This window comes from Anser brachyrhynchus, assembly GCF_964034855.1.
Source record: "Anser brachyrhynchus genome assembly, chromosome: 4".
Taxonomy (NCBI): domain Eukaryota; kingdom Metazoa; phylum Chordata; class Aves; order Anseriformes; family Anatidae; genus Anser; species Anser brachyrhynchus.
Genome location: NC_137698.1, coordinates 71,029,295 through 71,047,084, shown reverse-complemented (window position 1 = coordinate 71,047,084; position 17,790 = coordinate 71,029,295). Strand labels below are relative to the sequence as shown.

The following is a 17,790-nucleotide window of genomic DNA, read 5'->3' as shown; positions in this document are numbered from 1 at the left end:
AACACAAGCAAACATAAACCATAAGGAGTGAACAGAAGTTTGTCTTTTCAGAAGTATGAAAATTAATCAGGAGGAGGAAAACTGAAGTTGTGACCAATCCGTAGTTGTCAGGGATGCTTTTTATTCTCATGTGTGTGTATCAGATGCCCTGATTCTCCTTTCATTGACACAGTTGTGAATTGGAAGCAAGTTTTGAGGGAGTTCGCCTGTTACAGCCTCAAGAGACCCGAACAGATTGCACCGACGGATTACAGAACAGATCCTTTTGCACGAGCACTTGTAGAAATTGTCTGAATGTACTTAGCTATGAAGAAATCAGAAATCTAGACTAGGTACTGTGCATCTAGATCCTGTGAAGCATGGAGCACCTGCCTATCCTGGTGCATCTCTCCGAGGGCCACCCAGTGAGTTTCCCGAAGCAAGCAAGACCCAGCACAGCAAACGTCTGCAAGGAGACAGTCAGCGTTCAGCAGAAAGCAGCAAAGTGAAAAATGCACAAGGGAAATTTAACTTTTGCCGAGGATTTATCAGATTCACAGACAAATGTCTTGGAAGCAAGGGAGTATGGAGACAGTGAGATCCCGTCTGAACTCAGCGGTCCTGTCTTCATTTATATCTACAGAGAGTTTGGCCTTTCTCCATATTGATTTTGGGCCCAGCCCTCTGAAGGCAACGCTCTGCTCTTTAAATCATTGCGGTGACTAATAGGAGCAGATTAAAGGCGTCAGGATTTGGCCCTTTGTAGATTAATAAAGGCATGCTGAATGGGAATTTTGTCTTTGTGATTTTCTTGGAAGTGGACGAATAAAATGCTTTGATCTAGAAGGCAAGTGTGAAAGGTCACTGGCTAAGCATGTGTGCTGAAGTGCCCTGAGCTATCCAAACGATCAGCATAAATTAGAATCTGACTGCCCAGCTTTATTCATCTTTATTGATGTCTATATAGCTGCAAAGGCAGGCTACAGAAATCCCAGCCAGTGTAGAGAACCAACTGGGGCATGAAAAATCCATAAAATGTTTAGTATTTCCTCATGGAAGTAAATATGGGAGTATGTGTTAGTGATGCACAAGCCTCATAATTTTAGCGTTTGCGTTTTGTTTGGACCTGGATCTAAACCTTTGGAAGCTTATCTAAAGTTCCAAAACTACTTGTGCTTGCAAAATTGCAGCCAAGTTTTGAGAGTTTATCATGAGATTTTTCCATTGTTTCTAGCCCTGGCTGAACCAGTAGTAATCACTGCCATTAATGCCTAACTACAGACCTATCAATATAACACGAGCACATTCTCCCAAATAAACCGATACATTGATTACAGCCCTGGGTAACAAAGAGCTACACAAAATTGCATGACACTGTTGCAGGGGGAAAGGCTTATGATGTCCAAAAATTCTACTTCAAGGTCACTTCTGGAAGCAGGAAGAGGCAGGTTCAGCTTTGTGGCTGTATAAAGCATTCTTCTCAGTCCTGCAATCAGTAGTTCCAGCAGTACAAAATCCTCCATCACGTCTCCTGCGTCCACAGAGGACCTCTGCCTTCCTCAATACCAGGCTACCCAGATTTCTTCTTGGTTTAATTCCCAAAAATATGGACCTTTGGGTTTGGAGGTCCTCAGCATGTTACTCAAGCTAGCAAGCAGCCTTGGAGAATGGAGCTTTCTTTTCCAGAAATATTGCATCAGTGACAAGAGGGAACCTTTCATTTCTGACTAACTGGTTTTCTTTCTGAAATGAACAGTAGGCAATATTCAAGGCTCAGTGATTTGCAGAATAATGCAAGTTTTTGAAAGCAAAATGTACAGCAGACATCATCAAAACTGCATATCTCTGCTAAGGAGGTTCCCATGGTCAAGGCCCAACAAAACAAAAACTGTGTCCCAAATGGCAGTCCCTAAGCCAAAAATCTTAAGGTTAAAACCACCATTTGGATCATTTAGCCTACTTCCTAAGAAACAAGTCTTAACAAGCAATTCCTGCCTCAAGCTCTAATGTTTGGCATATATCCTTTGGAAAAAGCTACAGTGCTGAGCTAGAGATCCCAAATGATGGGAGAATCCAACATTTGTGTTGGTATTTTCTTCTAATGGCTAATAATTGTCATTGCTCAAAACAAAAATGTTCTTTTTCTAGTTGTACCATTAGGGAGCAAATATTGTTACCATTGTATAGAGCTAGACACCAGAATACAGTTAACTCATAGTTGCCAATTATTCAACCATACTGATTTTTATTTTCCCACTAGAGAAATACTTCCTAAATGAGCATTGAAAGAGCATAGTTACTATAGACGCTGAATAGAGCCTGAACTAAGCATCCAAATGGATTTTTGTTTTTAAAATTGGAGAAAAAAGTTTATATTTACAACACATGCCTTTTGTTTCCCTTTAAACTGGAAACACAGTATATAATTTGCAGTAACCACAGTGCCTCTATTTTTTCCGACCACAAATTAACCATAATTCAGTGCAGTGAAATGCAGTAAGACTGATGGAATGCTTCTGCCTAAGGGATGACTTACCCCTAACAAAAATTATGCTTTGCTTCCTATTTGTTGTGTTCAATAATATTGCCTCTCTAAATACTTTTGGTTCAGTACTGACACCAAATGAAGAGGAAAGCCTCCAGAATGTACAGACGTGCAGGATTATGTTTCGTTTGTCTTTGTTCGTTGTCTTAATTCAAACCAGTCACCCAACCGCTGACTTATGACTCTAGGAGGCATATTGTGGGCTTTTTAAAATGTGTTTCACAAAACCACCCAAACTCAAAGGGTAACATTCTGTCCCCAGCTACACCCCTGCAAGAGCTGCAAAGTTTATATATTTGCACATATACAACAGAGATTATTTTAAGAAACCCTATAGATTGCTTTCTTAGTTTGTTATGTTTGATTTACAAGTGATTTACTCCAGACATGCACGACCAGTTTCTGCAAGGGGCCAATAAACAAAATACAGGTACTTTGTACATCTAACAGTAGATGAACATGTTCTGTTGGCGATGAGTGGAAATCTATTGCCTAAGGATTCGTTTTCTCATCCACTTGTTTCAAGAGACAAAAATGTCTCATTCAAGACAGAGAAGGGGAATAAAATTCAGCTTTTCTGCTACACTCTCTGCTCTAGGTTGCATATCTTTCATGAGAAATTGTTCAAAATACTTTCCAGATGTTAATTAAAAATCTCACTAACCATTAGAATTATCCCTTGGTTTGTATTTATATCCAGTCTCATAGTTGATGAATGTGTGAGAACATGCATTTCTGGAAAAATAGATAAACAAACATAGTGAAATCCAGTAATGAAAAAAATCCATATTCCCCATCAGAAGATCTGTCCTGATTCCCCTTTGCAGAACCGGCAGCTGAATGCATCGAATGCATACCATGGTTCTGAAGGCTGATGTGAACTTGCAATGTTTCTGCATGTAAGCAGCTCTACTGAGATTAATGGGCTCATTCAGGCAAGCAAATATCATGCACACTGGGTGGCAGGATCAGGCCAGCAGTTAGTAAGTCCCTCACAGTTACAGTGACTTCTTTTTCCGATTTAGCTATTGCGAATGCTATGGAATTTCCATTAAATTTTATCCCTCATATCCCATAAGAACAGAGACTTAATAATACAATTACAAAAAAAAAAAAAAAAAAGAACTTGAGAAAAATAAGTTCTGTAATGTGCAACACCCCATCACTGGTGAAAAAGTGTCTGTCATCATTTTATTACTACCTGATTTTAGCTACTTTACTTGAAATTTAATTGAAATTCGAATAAGGATTTACTGTACAAATCCTCACCTGCTCAAGTCTCCACTAAGTTGGAACAGTGAACTTTTTCCCTTAAACTGTAGGGAAAAGAAACCTTGCAGGGAAATATTTGAGCTGTCAGCAATAGATTTGAAGAAAGAATTAAAATTCGAGAACCCTCATAAGGAATTTATCTCATCTAATGTTAATCGTCTGAAAGTGGGATTCGAGTCTAAACTTGTTGTCTCAGATGCCTCTGAGTCCAGATGAGCATTTCCATCTTAAAACAGCTTCAAAGATAGGTGAAATCAGTCATTCCCTGGAAATGCCTTACCCCCCTATGCCTGTAGAAAGTTCCTAGGGAAGCAGCTAGGACCAGCCACCTGAGTTTTAGAAGGCTAACATGCAGCAAGACTAAACTTCTTGAGCTTTTCCTGGATTTTTAATCACAGAAACAACTCAATCAGCAACTAGTGCAATTCCCATCAATAATGTGGCTTGGCGTGGTGGGATGAGCTGTGCTGATACACATCTCACTGCGTGCCTATCGTACATCTGTCCTGTGGTAGCTACCCACACAGTCAGGATCCCAGGCGCTGAGGTCTCAGCCCATCAACTTGATTAGCCCCAATGAAATGTATGTTTTTGTGATGAAACTCAAGATTCAGCTTTCTTTATAATCACAGAGATTCAGGCTAATACTTGCTCACACGCAATGTGTTTTGATAATGTCTCAGCTGCAGACCTGGCCGATTTCCAAGGAACAACACAGTGGTCCCAGTTGCGCTGTGCCTGGAGTGTTGGCTTCACTCTGATGATAAGCTAGAGGAGGCTCTGGCTCATAACGCTCCTTTCTGCTGAATAGCTGGACTCAAATCCCTGAGAAGTGGTTACATCATCTCAGGAACAAACTTCAGAAGAATTTCAGTTTAGAGCTGAACAAAAATTTGCACCCTTCTCAACCTCCTTGCCAGTATTCTGCTCCTAGACAACACGCTCATATGCAGTCAGAGCATCACAAGCTCCTCTGAAGAATTCACTGAATTACTGCTACAGCATTTTCTTTAGACACCAGGCTGCTGCCCTGCAAGCACCTGGAGACACCGTCTTCAGCAGACAATACTTGCTGGAGTACCTTTGTGTATAGATTCATGTAGAACGTTTTCTCCCACCAGCCTGACTTCATTCCCCAGGCACCTGTTATTCTGAAACACAAGAAATTCCCTCCATTTTCTTATTCCTTTCTATCTATTTTTTTAGCTACACCTAACCACCTAACAAGACTAGACCCTTCTTTCTTTCTTTTTCATTCTTTCCCTTTCTATCTTTTCTTTCTGGTTCCTGAATCCAGTGTTGATCTTCTGGCATTTAACAGTTCTCATGAATTTCTCTTCTGTGAGAAAATACTGGCCAATGGACTTAAAACCCACATAACCTCTCAGCACCCAGTGTCTCCTGACAAGGAGCTCCAGAGCTCAGGTACTCACTGAGTGCAGGACCACCACCTCAGTCTGCTTTCAACATGCCCCAGCCAGTTTCATGTGGTCCCCTCATGGTGGGTGGATGATGAACAATTGTTCAGTTCTCATCATCTCCATCCCACTTAACTCCATAACCTATCTCCATTTTTGCATTTTCTGGATAAAGAGTCCTGCTGAAATTATTCTGTGTACAGAGTAGCCCAGACCTTTGACAATGCCTATCGCCCTCTCTGTATCTTCTCCACTATTTTTTTCTGAGACAGGGAGATCAAGACTGTGCAAAAGTGCTGGCACACTATGGATTTATCATGGAAAAAAAAAGTTGTTCTTCCCTCTATTCCTTCTATGATAATTTGTAACATTAGATCTTTCCATTTTTGATCTATATTAAGCCTAGAACTGATGTTTCTCTTTGATCTACCTGTGTGGTAAGTCAGCTTTGACATCACTGAACATGACAGCCCAGACTACCCAGGACTATTTAAGAATGGGAAACATGGTGAGGACCTTTTATTGCCTTTAGTAGCTCTTCTTGAGTACTAAGGACAGCTGCAGACTTTGTGCTCTGAAGTGCAATCAAAAGAAACCTCTTTTGGAACAAATATTCCCCTGGCCAGACTTGGAGGAGTGAACGAGAAGCTATTTGGAGCCTCCCTGCCTTTTGTAGTGTCATCATCCTCTGCTGCGTCACCAGCCCCCATGGCCCCACCTGGAGTTGTGTTGCAATGGATCCAGGAGCTGCTGAGCTGTGGGAGGCAGCCTCAGCCCTGGCTTCACACCCATGCAACTCTGGTCCCTACAGGCCAGAGAAAAGCGGGCGCAGATCAGGACAACCAGTTGTCTGCGGTACAAGCACTTTATTCTCCTCTACTTGACGCAGTTTGAGTCTTTTTAAGTGCTGCTGTGAGCTCCTGAACCGCGCTACCAGCAGCCTCTGCAGCAACACACTTCTGCTCGAGCTAAGGGAGGTGAAAGGAGAACAGAATATCCTTGCTCTCCTGTTTTTCCTGGATGTCTTTCCGTTCACCCTCGGCTACGTTTTTCTCCCCGCTCGGGATGACTAGCATTCTTTGGGGCACATCTCTCCTCACAAATCTCGAGGAGGCGGAAGCGCTGCAGAGCTCGCTGCCTCACCGAGAAGCGCCTTATTCCAAGGCTAAGATCTTATTACAGTCCCCTTACTACAGCAACACATTTTTTCCGCTCCTTTTCTAAACCTCAAAACGCTGTTATGGCGTCAATGGTAAAGAAGTTTAGGCTTGCTTGGATTTCAGTCTGCTGGCCTCAGATGGAGGGGAAACGTTATTTCTCCGAATGCATGAACCCTTATGCGCACACACGCGTGCATGTCCCAGGACTCCAGTCTTGCAACAGGATCTGCTCGTGCGCAGCCTCGTGCCCATCTGGCACTGCGCTGAAAGCAAATCAGGCACATCTGACAGCTCGGGCTGCTGTAACACCGCGCTTTGGTGACACTGCTGCTAATGCAAGCCAGGAAAACAGTAGCGTGCTTCAAAGCAAGCCAGGCAATGGTCACAGTCAAGGTGAAGTTAATACAGAGCTGGTAATGTTAATAAACGATGCCGCAGGGGCTCTATGCACCTCTAGCTTCAGACCAGCAGGGGAAAATGTGGCCCGTGCTCCCCATCACAAGGCAGAAGTGGGAGAAGGGAGCCTGAAGCTCATCCTGGTGCATATCCAGGCGAGGAGGTAGCTCCTCCACCACGGCACAATGGTGTTGAAAAGCACTTGCTGCCATGCTTCCCCAGCCCCGTGGGTTTCTCCCTCTGTATGTGTGAGGTCCTGGTGCTGCTGTTGGCTCCTTGGGCTCGCTGTTTGGGACCCTGCATGCAGATCCTCACCATGGGGCACAGATCAAGGCAGATGGATGAGTCTGCCCCATCTCCCAGAAGACTGGTGAAGAAATCCAGGCCTCCTTGCTGACTTCCTCAGCACCCCAGGCATCTGAGCACCTTTCGGCCTTCAGCACATTTCTTCCTTCAGCAGCCCTGAGGTAGGACACTCTATTTATCACACACAAAAATGAGGTATGGAGGGAGGCATAGGCAGGCTGCTAAAGATATTTACATGCCTGAAGATGCAGTTATGCATCTGGTGGAGTTTGGAAACACGTGGAGGCACTTCTCTCCTGCTGAACTATAGCCAGGTCCCGCCATGGGTCTGGACTGTATGGGGTGAGAATCGGGCAGCATTTATAACAGGCTCCTTTTGTTGATAAGGCTGTCAAAACTCCCTCTACACTCCAAGAACAGCTTGTTCCTTACCAGTGAAAACTGTTATTCTCGCACTGTTGTTTCACAAGTTCTGTTTCCAGCAATGTCTGATCACAGATAAGACAAATGTAATCTCAATATGTACATCTTGGGCTTTGTTTATCCAGGGCTAGCTAGGCATCACGGTGGGAAGAATGACATTTCATTTCTTCCTCCAGCAGCATCTCCCCTTCTCTGCATCTTAATTTTCTTCCACTCCAACCTGAGTTCAAAACAACACTGAAAACCACTGGAGCGAGGTTAGGATAATCCCCCAGGCTGGAATCAGTTTCAGCCTTGCCAGATGGACAGGTACAGATCTGATCCAAAAACAAGTCTGAGTTTCCTGAAGACTGCACTTCACCAGTGGCTTCCTGCAGACTCTTTGTACTGTTTAATACCTCTCACAGAACCAGTGACTGAGCCTACACCTTACACTCCAGCTCTAAGATGTCTTAGATGCCTAGCTCAAGAACTGATCTTGCCAGGGCAGTGGGGAACAGTGAGATATTTTGGGCTTGTCCTGCCCATAACTGCTGCAGGCCTGATCATCCCGGTGGGGGATTCATCTGTGGCTAGACAAGAGCCACCTGCTAATAACTATTTGGGGCTCCTGAACTGATGAAGGCTTGCAGAAGGAGTGCTTGCATTTCTGAATCTCATTTCCAGACAATTTTAGCTTTTTTGCAAATGAGAGAGAGAGAGAGAGAGAATGACTTGACTCAGTTTCCCCCTGCCCCGAACAACAAATGTTCAGGAGATGGGCTTGAGCCTGCCAAGAGGAGGCTGACTGCCTTGCCTTTCCTTCTGTTGCTGCAGAAGCCAAAAGGGATGGTTCAGAACTGGATCTCATTTCATCCTGGCTAACGGGACTCTGAGTGTATAGTGAAGTGAGATGTAAATCTGTGAGACAATCTTTACTTGCCCTTGTTCCTCCAAGCCGCACAGTTGCATATAGCACTCCACAGTAATAACTGACAGTGGTCTTCATAAGGATGGAAACCCTCACATGAGCTAGAGGTCATTTATGTATTGTCAAAACCTGGATATTATTTTCTACCAACATTAACGTGAGATGTTAAAAATCAGAGACAGAGTGCCAACTTGGACTAAAAATAGTAGTGTGAGGCAGGCAATGTCCACCAGTATGGCCAAGCAGCTTCTGAGTCCCCCTCCCCATCATGAAAAGTAACCTGAGAGAAGGCAGTGCGGTGCAAAGCAAGAGAATTAAGTTGCACTTACCTTGAAGGAAAGGCCAGGCAGTGATTGTTTAACCCAGCCCCTTGACCTGATTTCTGACAACTGGAGAAAAGCCCGGTGAAAGCTGATATCCCTTTTATCTTAAGAGACAGAGGCTTGTTATTGCTTCTCTGATTTAAGTGTTGCAAGCAGAAGGAGCAGGGAAGAGAGTGGCCTTTGCTCATTCACACATTGTGCATGTCAGCCACAGCTGTGCATCTCCCTGGGATTGAAGCACGGTGGTGACACCAGGATAGAGAGACTGATCCCTTCAAGCAGCAGGCATGGTCCCTGCCGCACAGCACTGCCCCAGGGGGGCAGGGTTCCTCCAGCCCCACTTTTCAGCCCAGCTCCCTCCCTCCCACAGCTGCTTCTGGTTGCAAATTTCATATATCTTCATGGTGGAGAAGCCTTGAGCTGGCTCTGTCTTGAATGATAGGACCTGCTGAAAGTCTTGTCTCCTGTCATCAGCACTGACACCTGTGGTCGCTCAGCTGGGAGAGATCCAACACTCACATTGGAAATAAGAAGATCACAGAATCACAGGATGGTTGGGGTTGAAAGGGATCTCTGGAGGTCATCTTGTTCAAATCCCATGCTCAAAAAAAAAAGGATACCTAGATGGGGTTGCCAGGAATATATTTAAAGATATTTGTATGGTCTATGGTATAGAGTCAAAAGAGAATTTTGGTCCTTTACTGTAACATCTCCCTGTCTCCTCTCCCTAACAAATAGGTCCCTTTGGGTGCCTGGCTTTGCTGGCCAAGGTCCCAGTTCATGTGTCCTGTGACTTCTTCAGGGCCTTCCTCATGTGGGGATGATCCTGGGAGAGCTCAAGGCCACCAGAACATCCCCCAGATATCTGCCTCTATGCCAGAGTCTGCATTTAGCCCTGGGCCCTGGAGTAAATCTTATATCCCTGTAATTTGGAGAGAAGTAATGGGTCTCAGAGGGCAGGATGCCCATTCTCAAAAAACAAACTGCTGTCTGTGCAGAGTAGGCCCTGAGCAAACCAGAGTGAGGCAAGAAATGGAGACCTCAGGGAAAAAAAAATGCTTGAGGGTCCCTAAGTGATAGTTTCCCTTGTCTAATTTTAATTGACTGCAATGTCCTTTTAGCAGCCAGATTTTTTTTTCCAGTCTCATGCCTCTATGCTGGTGTGCAGTATCTGGCCACTCACTTTGGCTGAGTTCCTGCCATGAAGAGCATCTCTCTCCAGGCAAAGAAACCAAGCTCTGCTCTCCCACCAGACACATTAAAAAATAAATAAAAAATCCAGCACATTGGAGGAGAATACCTCCTTACACCGTGCAAAATACTCGAGAGGTCTCCAAGTCTGAAAGGACATCACATAGGGGATGGGGAGGGAGGTAGGTTTTCCCAGCTGGATCTCCAAAGTAATCCCCAGAGCAAAGAAATGCTCTGGAGTCCTCACAGGGAGTGCTGTTGGTAAACTTTACATAAATGGGGCACAGGCAGATGCCGCCACAAGGGTCCTCAGTGTTTCCCTCAGCTCCTGTCCCTTGTCTGCAGAGGAGCAATGCAATATTTGAATGTGAAAGGCGCACGCTTGTTGGCTGAGAAGCTGGCACTAATCAGCCTCCAAGCTGGAGCTCCTGCGGCTTCCAGGCTTCCCATGGGAGCTGCCTGGGAGCAGGGAGGGGAAGGTGTACTCGGAGGCCAGGCCCTGGCACAGCAGGGGTAACCGAGGTGTGGGGAAATGGCTTCAAGCACTGGCAGAGAGGAATTAGGTTTGCAAGAGCTCCGAGACCTTTAGGAATCTTCTCCTGCCTGTTATTGCCCGCAAACAGGTTTGATAAAGCACCCCAGGCAAACCGCCGAGCAGCCATTAGCAGATGTCAATCTTTCTAATCTCGTCTTTGGCCTTGAATGATTGAGGCCAGTTTGGTCATGAAGCGTAAACCAAGAACACATGAGTTCTGTGAGGAACTAAAAGCAGGCAGCAGGCTGTGTCAGAGGAATAATAACTCTCACAAAACTGACGTGTATCAGACCTGGCTTCCACTGGATAGCCTCAGATTGTATTTCCAGTAAATATAAATCAGCGCAGTCCCACTTAAATGAATGGTTTTCCACACCAGCTGGAAAGCCTGCCAAGATACCAGAGATGGCTTCATCCACCATCGCACAGTGCTTCTGCCTCTGGCTACCTCCCGTGGGCTTCAAACACTGCTGGGGAAGGCAGGAACCCGCCTGACAGCCAGATACCCAAAGCACCAAATTAACAGAGCCCTCTGGGTCTTGGGTAAGAGTTAACTTCCAGGTTTCTTTCCCTTCAGAGGAGCTGTCATCATCTGGGCCACTTGAGAGGGGACCGCCGGTCTCCTGTCTCTGCATCTTCACCGCGGTCACGCTGGTGACTTGCTCTGGGTCTTTCTGACACAGACCACAGCTGCTTGCTTTTTAAAAAACTCAGCTGAACTCAAACTCCTCTGTGTCACGGAAAAATAAGCAGGTGGGCTAAGAGCTTGAAGTGATTTAGCAGTTCAGTAGCAAACGCTACTAACCCTCCATTAAAAATAGGTGACTCGTGTACGGCAAGGAAGACCAACTCCTACCGAAGCAGGTTTTTATTAGAGGCAGACTTAAAGCATAAGTCTTTAATAAGGTTGGATACATAGCTAGGACTAATGCAGTTCTGTCTCAGTGGAGCTGCTTCCCAGATGCTGACAAATCAGACAACTTCTTCTTTGGCTCGGAGATCCTATCAAGTAGTAAAACTGCTTCCACATGTTCATTATGTAGTGCACTATTGCTTTTGTGGTTATTAATGCACATACTGTGCAGAGCGGAGACCCTGGCCTGCTTAAAAAGCGGGTCTCCTCTCACTGCTAAGTGTCTGTCTCCAGCAGCATGTCCTCTGATGTGGAGAGAAAGAAAAGACCCAATTTTCTACCCCATGAAATGAGTAATAACTCAGATTCTTAAATCACTTCCAAACATTTTGTAATCTTTAGATTTAAGGCATACAATATTCCAAGTTAGCCAGAAAGGGTCTGCGAAGGTTAAAGACAATAAATCAGAAGACAGGAAGAAGGATAAAATATGAAAAAGAAATGTAATATAGGGCTTGAAGTAATCAGTTGACAGCACTGAGCAGAGAGGATTTGGTGACAGTTTGATGGAGAGAAGCTTTAAGTAAAAATGTGCATCTAAACCCACTTTTTTTTTCCCCCATCAGGTGTTGAATTTTGCCTTAAAAAATTCATTGTAACTCACAAGCAAATGCACCTCTAACAGTGGCAATAACTCAGTCCCAGTTTATGGCTGGGGAACCATGTTCAGGGTTTGTGATAAAAAGATATATAGATGGCTGCTGAAATGAAAGCCGACCTCAATTATTTGTACCTCTGATTGCAGCTTCCAACACCAGCCTTGGCAAGTCCTGTAACCTCTGTTCCTCAGTTTCCTCTTATGTTATGCACCTGTGTCAATAATTATTTTTTAATCCAGACTGAAGTGAAATATGAGCATGAGAGGTGGCAAAAGCATGGTCTGAGCCCACGAAGACTTCAACAATGCGTTAAAGGTGATTTTTGGGAGCCGCAGAGAAACATCTTGTTACCATCATGCAAAGCAAAGGTGCAGCCTCCAGAATAATAACCTTGATGCAGACTGCACCAAAATCAATGCAAAATCAATTCTCCCACTATATTCAGCAGCATTTGGCCTGGATGGTAAAAATGTCATGTTTACAGCACCCTTTTAGTTCTCCATCCACAGCAGTGCCCCGGCCAGGAGTAGAGTTCATCCTTCACATCATGGCGTCCACAGGACGAGAGAGGGAAGGTCATACATGGCTAAGCACAGGAATTGTTTAGGAGGCCAGGAAAATGTTGCTGGTTGCCTTAGGTGACCATATTTGCAACTTCAGGTCAGCCCAGTCAATGAATAGCTTTGGCTGGGGAAAAGAAATTTGAAAAATTGTTGTTCAGATATTTTTTAAAACAAAACAGCTAATTTGAAAAATATAATTTAGATGACTACCTGTATTTTTTATTATTATTTTATTTTAAAAGTTAAATATAGTGTCAGGAAATTAACATTTGGTTTGGGGTTGGATTTTGAATCGTTTGTCTTTGCTCTGAGTGAATTTCAACCAAATTGTTTTTTTTTTCTTATTATTATTTTTTTTCCATTTAATTTCAATCTGAAAACAAAAACAACAAAGCCAGTTCTGTTTCAGAACAACTGTAACTTACATTTTATATTTTGAGTTTTTAGTTCTGTGACCACACTAGAAAAGCAATTATTCAGATGATCTTAATTATAGCTGTAACCGGAGTCATTTCAGCATCAATAATAAGCAAATAATGTCTTGGGCTGTCTTGACTGTCAGTGCAGTATGAAAATTATTCTGTGTATTTCAGATTTAGTTAATATTTCCTTTGTAAATTAATTTCTCCCACTTCTCTGCTGTTTTTCCAAGCATGATTATTGTGCACTATAAGAGCAGAACAATGGTGCAAGGCAGGACAGTGGGAGTTTTGGAGACACAGCACACATGGCCCACTCCAGGCAAAAAGCAGAACCCAAAGAAACACTCACTGAGCAGATTTATACACACATCCTTATTTAAAGCCTCTTAATATCTAACTAAAGCTTCTAATTTCCCAGGCATCAGCTGCTTCCTTCAGGGTTTATATTAACATATTAATGCACACACAAATCCTAGCAGGAAAAAAGATGCCACTGACTTCCAGACCTTATATCCGTAGTCATTGTCAGTCTCCTAGACAGTGTTTAAAGGTGTTCTGGGCACAGTAGTCTGCAGCGTTGGTACACGCATTGGGCATCTCCATTCAGAGCTGTTTCATGTGTCCGTGAGGCTCCACGTGAAAGCAGAACCCCAGCAAATCCTTTAGGAATCCTGTCCATGAAGGGTCAGAGACATATGACATAGGTGGAATGGGTTTTCAGCTCTATTTTTTCCAAGTACAATAGTCATGCATGGGTTTTTTGTTTGTTTTTGTTTTGTTTTGTTTTGTTTTGTTTTAAAAAAAGAAAGATAAGCCTGCTGACACAGAGAATGTAAGAGACTCTTGGTAACCACTGTTATTCATCTTCCCAGCAGGTGGGTGAGATGGAGGTGGGACAAGATGCTAACATAGGTCTGTGGTGTCGTGTGAGCTCCACCTCACCTGAAACGTGTTCACACCTAAGCTAGTCCTTGGGGCTCCTTCTGTTGGCAAGTGGTGAAAGAGTTCTTCCAGAGGTGGCTCAGCCTCACCTGAGTTGGATCCTAAAATAGGTAGTGAGTTGCTCCAAGCTGTTTGGCCAATGGGGACATTTCTGTCTGGTAACCCCAAGTTCAGTAAACCCAAGGGTTGTATGCATCTGCCTGATGTGAGTGGTGGGAGCTGTAGCCTGGAAGACCAGCAGGATCCCCATGGTGGTGCAGATCACTGCCCACAGCCACAGGCCAGTTTCAAGATACAGCACAAGAAGTATGGTCATGGGTTGTGCCACTGAGGTTCCCCTTCACACCCAAGGGTGGGCAGAAGAAGCCTGTCTCCTTGGGAACTCCAAGCCTATTAACACACAGTGAAGACTTCAGAACTGGGGTATTTAAGCAAAAACACTGCATATTTTGGCACTGCATCCCAAACCCAAGCCAAATTTTTCATTTGTTTTTAAAATAAAATAGATGTGGCAGAATAAAATCTTTTACCTTTCAGGTATATTTAAGCATTTTAGTACCGTGATTGCTAATCAGTTAAGGTGTTATAGAATGAGATATTTATTTGACTGTGAAACTACTGCCATGTGAAATCACTGACAGCAAGATCTATGCAGTGTTAAGTTTAAGTGTATTTATGTATGTCTATGTATATATTGGACGTGACTGTTCTCATCCATAACTGCTGGAGAATAAGGCCTGGATGCACAACGATTTTTGGAAGAGACATGAACCTTCATGATTCAAGGCTGTCTCCAGTTACTGAGTTGAGAATGATTTTTTTTTTTTTTTTTTTCAAAGGCAGGTCAGTCCACAGTTACTTTCTTCAGGAGCAGTCAGTGCTGGCTGTTGTTGGACCTAACGGCCAAACAACCTGGTTTAGCAGAATCAGGTCTGATTGAGCCTGGCAATGCTTCCATTGTATACAGTCATGTCTTTTGGAGCAGAGTAACCCTTTTAATAAACATTTTTTTCTAAACATGTCATTGTAGGGATTTCTTGTAGGCAGCAAAAACACAAAGCCTGCCTTTCAATTGATTTTTCATACTTCATTAAGAATATAATTGGAATCTTCCTATACTGAAAAAAGTTTTGTGAGAGATTACTAATGTTGTGCAGACCAAGGATAAAGGTAAATTTAATCATGGTTTTTTTGTTATTTTATTTTCCTGAGCAGGGTAATTTTCCATCATCCTAAGTGGCTCGAACAGCCACAGGCTTGAAATAGTGATGATGGAATTTCCTGGGAACAAGTTAGTGTGGAAGCACTGGGATATTACAGTAATAGCGTACTGAAGGAATGTGCCTGTTGCTATATCCCTCATCGTATTGATGTATATTTTGGCTAATGCCAAATGTCACTTGCAAAATGTGTATACTGTGCTGTGGCCCATGTTTTCCTGGCCTTTCTCAAGCCGAAGTGGGGAGCACTGCCCTGTGTCAGCCACTTCTGATCTTGGTCCTGCAGCGCTTTCCCATGCATGCAGGACTCCTACTGATTTCCAGGCGGGCATGTACAAGCAAGGGCTGCTGGATCTGTCCCTACCGTGGTAAAAATAGACAGTTACTTGCTTGTTTTCATTAAAAGGAGGAGAGGGAGAGCATTATATAACAGGAGGGCTTTTTGGGGGAGCACTGGTTTATTTAAAACCTCCAGTGATAGCTGCTTTGCCTGACAGGAATTGGCTCCACAGCAGGGCACGAAAGCTGGGCTCTTGCCATTGCTGGAGAGCTGTGCTCTTTTCTTTATTAGCAGACAATAAGCCACATTCAAGACATGCTAAAGAGCTGGGAGACAAGCAGCCAAAGCAGAGAAATTCAAAGTGAGGGCTGGTGCTTGGGAGCCTGGTGTTTGCATATGCCTGCAAGGGAGAGGCAGACACAACTGGAGATGCGGCAGCTCTTTGCCAGTGCTCTTGCTCTCTGTGCTGGTGGGAATCATGAGGCAGAGACAGTTTAATTGCTACCTGTGCTAATTGCTTGTCTTTAGTAGGCAAAAGGCTGGAGCAACTGTCCTCATGACCCACATCCAGGTCTCACCTAATGAAAGGGTATGTCCACAGCTCATGGCGAGACCTGAGCTGTGGACAGCTGGTTTCTCGTTTTTGGCAGAGGCCAGGAGATGTCTGCAGAGAATGAGAGCAGGGCTTCTCTAGTGTGTTCCCACTCCTAGATGTTCTCCTGGCCGCTGTGGGGTCTCCTGGTCTGTGTCTCTTCAGGAGAGGCCCAGCTCACCAGTGGCCTGGGGAACGCTCCTCACCTGAGGCCTTGTACCAGAGCCCCCGTGCTGCAGAAAGAAGCAGGTCTGCAGGGCAGGGTAGGATGCCAGGGCTCTGATGGCAACACACTGGGTGTCCTCAGAAGCCCTCAGACCAAAGCATTTCACATTGTGCGTGCGTTGAGCCAAAGCCCAGTTTTCCTATTGTTTTCAGTGGCATTTGGTTTGGGCCACAAGGCCCTGAATCAACACAGTGCCGAGCCTGGTAAGTCAAAGACTAAAGCACCTGATTAGCACAAGACATTTACTTAAATTATTCCCTGTAAGACCCTTGGGGTCTTACATGAAGTGTAGGGTCAGGGTTAGGACAAAACACTGTCACTTCCACAGGACTGCAGCAAATCTTGGAGTGCTTCACTGAGTAGCTGGTTGTGGGCTCTAAAGGTAGTCCCTCTTCCAAATTATTTGCAGAATATTCTCACTGGGAATATTTTCACTGGTCTGTGTTCATTCCTTGAAACATTTTTTGTTGGGATAGTGGGGTTCACAACATGCAAAGGCATGGGAGGTGGCGGGGTCCTGGTTGAAAGCCATTTGAAAAACCTTATTTCATAACGGACAGCAGAAAAAAAAAATACAGCAACCTTACAAAAATGTGTTTCAGCACTGAGACGTTAGTTGTCAACATTGAGCCAAGGGGCATTTCTCACATGTAGTTTCAAAAAACAAAAAAACAAAACAAAAAAAACCACACTGGCACAGCCTTTGCTGCAGTGGTTCCAGGGGAGTGATTAAACAGGAGCCACTCGGAGCCAGCTCTGGGGAAAGCATATGCCTGCGATCTCAGAGGGGGAAGGACTGAGTGCTGGTACGTGTGCATGTGTGCAGACATTGTTTTCTGATTTTCTTAGTAATATTTGTGCATTATTTTCCTGGGTGTCCATGGCACCTTTATTCAACAAACAGTTTGGAAGGCATATGCTGTTGAGCAAAGGAGAGAAAAACTCTCCTGATTTTGTTCTTTTATTGCAGTGAACATGCAATGTTATTATGTCTTTCCTAGGGCATTTTGTGACTATCCTTTACACCACCTGGCTGGTTTAATTCATGAATTTTCTATTGATATTATAGGTGGCCCAAATGTTAAGGAGGCAAATACTTGAAGTTTGCTCCCTTGTTGTGTGACTGGTCTCTGTCCCAGATCTTGGCACTGTGGATGAGCCACTGAGACATTCATTTTTGCTCCTTCCTCAGATGTTCTGGATGAATGATAACCATCTTTTTATCACTTTCTCATATTTTCCTCAAATTTTCTAATCCTTCATCCAGTCTGTGTCTGCCATGCGTGCTTACAATGGAACCCACCAGGCAGGGGCTGTGTGTGCTGCTCACTGGTATTGGAGATACACGGACTTGGTATTGGAGAAGCTGGTTTGTTTCTGTTTGCCCAGCTGTGAGGCACGCCCAGTACAGCATAACCCAAGGAAAGAGGAGCAATGCCTGTTCTCAGAGAGCACAAGAACATTTGGGCTTTGAGGCTGACTCCAGCGGGTCCATTTTGAGTGGAAAAACACTGGCTTGGACCTGAAGCGTGTAAAAGCACATGAAAGTGTGTAAAGTATCTCTACAACTATCGA

The 17,790-nt window shown here is 44.2% G+C and overlaps 1 long non-coding RNA gene across 1 annotated transcript; it reads right to left on the bottom strand.

Moving 5' to 3' along the window:
• Window positions 1–494: 494 nt before the first annotated feature.
• On the bottom strand, window positions 495–10,236 carry LOC308195132. Its single transcript, XR_013951285.1, has 3 exons — window positions 8,739–10,236; window positions 3,189–3,259; window positions 495–1,722 (listed from the first exon to the last, which is right to left on the bottom strand). It is a non-coding gene; the product is annotated as an uncharacterized lncRNA (long non-coding RNA).
• Between the last annotated feature and the right edge of the window lie 7,554 nt (window positions 10,237–17,790).